The sequence below is a fragment of the Tachyglossus aculeatus genome, chromosome 7 (genome assembly GCF_015852505.1).
Source record: "Tachyglossus aculeatus isolate mTacAcu1 chromosome 7, mTacAcu1.pri, whole genome shotgun sequence".
In the NCBI taxonomy this organism is placed as follows: domain Eukaryota; kingdom Metazoa; phylum Chordata; class Mammalia; order Monotremata; family Tachyglossidae; genus Tachyglossus; species Tachyglossus aculeatus.
Genome location: NC_052072.1, coordinates 25,598,150 through 25,600,207, shown reverse-complemented (window position 1 = coordinate 25,600,207; position 2,058 = coordinate 25,598,150).

Genomic DNA, 2,058 nt, shown 5'->3' with positions numbered 1-2,058 from the left:
TCTCCAGTGATTGTCTATCCACCTCTGTATCAGACAAAAACTGCTCACCATTGGCTTTAAAGCACATCATCACCTTGCCCCCTCCTATACCTCACCTTACTTCTCGCTTTCTACAACCCAGCCTGAACACTTCACTCCTCTAGTGCTAACCTTCTTCCTGTCCCTCCATCTCTCCCGTCTCACCCCTGATCCTTAGCCTATGTCCTGCCTCTGGCCTGAAATGCCCTCCATCCTCAAATCCCACAGACAATTACTCACCACCACCCCCAAAGCCTTATTGAAGGCCCATCTCCTCCAAGAGGCCTTCCCAGACTGAGCCCCCCTTTTCCTCATCTCCCATTCCCTCTGCCTTGCTCCCTTTCCCCTCTGCCTACATCACTCTGCCTTGCTCCCTTTCCCCCACCCCACAGCACTTATGTATATATCTGTTATTTTGCTTATTTGTATTGATTGAGGCCTTCCCAGACTGAGCCCCCCTTTTCCTCATCTCCCATTCCCTCTGCCTTGCTCCCTTTCCCCTCTGCCTACATCACTCTGCCTTGCTCCCTTTCCCCCACCCCACAGCACTTATGTATATATCTGTTATTTTGCTTATTTGTATTGATGTCCGTCTCCCCCCTTCTAGACTGTGAGCTCATTGTGGGCAGGGATTGTCACTTTTTATTGGTGCGTTGTTCTTTCCCAAGCACTTAGTACAGTGCTTTGCGCACAGAAAGCACTTAATAAATACAACTGACTGACTGAATGACTGGAATAGGCCTAAACTGCAGCAACAATGATTCAGGTTAGACATTAAGACCACAGCACCTGTATATATGTATATATGGTTGTACATATTTATTACTCTATTTATTTATTTATTTATTCATTTTGCTTGTACATTTCTATCCTATTTATTTTATTTTGTTGGTATGTTTGGTTTTGTTCTCTGTCTCCCCCTTTTAGACTGTGAGCCCACTGTTGGATAGGGACTGTCTCTATGTATTGCCAATTTGTACTTCCCAAGCGCTTAGTACAGTGCTCTGCACATAGTAAGCGCTCAATAAATACGATTGATTGATTGATTGATTAAGAAGAACTTCCTGATTGACAAGGCTGTTCGACAAGAGGGACAGACACATTATCAAATTACCCCTTGGAGTCATTTTCCCCGGAGATTTCAAAATAAGATAAGGGAAGATGATAGCAATTACATTCAATTGTGGTATTGGTTAAGCATTGATATGTTCATTCATTCATTCAATCGTATTTATTGAGTGCTTACTGTGTGCAGAGCACTGTACTAAGCGCTTGGGAAGCACAATTCAGCAACAGAGATAATCCCTGCCCACAACGGGCTCACAGTCTAGTAGCGGGGAGTGTGTCAAGTATTATTCTAAGCGCTGGGGAAAATATAAGATAATCAGGTCAGACACAGTTCTGACCCCGCATAGGGCTCACAGTCTAAGTAGAAAGGAGAACAGGTATTGAATCCCCATTTTACAGATGAGATAACTGAGGCTCAGAAAAGATAAGTGACTTGTTCAAGGTCATGCAGCAGGCCCGTGCTCTTTCCACTAGGCACACTGCTCCAATCTGGGTGGACTCTATCTGGAGGCAGAGGGATCTATCTATTAATCAATGGTATTTATTGAGCACTGACTTTTTGCAGAGGACTGTAGTATGGGCTTAGGAGAGTAGTTGGTAGACATGAACCCTGCTCTTGTGGAGCTCCAACCCCCTTCTAACTTAAGGACCATCGGTGATCTTGCAGGAGAGATTTATTTCAGGCCGTGTTGCTGGCCAATATGAATGCCTTATAATAACAATAATTATAGTATTTATTAAGCACTTACTCTGCACCAACCCTGAACTAAGTGCTGGGGTGGATGCAGGTTAGTCAGTTTGGATAGAATCCCTGCCCCGCATAGGGCTCACAGTCTAAGGGGTAGGGGGGAGAACAGTTATTGAACCCCATTTTATAGGTGAGTAAACTGAGGCACGGAGAAGTGAAGTGACTTCCCAAGATCACACAGAAGGCGGATGGCAGATCCTCTGACCTCCCAGGCCTGTGCTCTT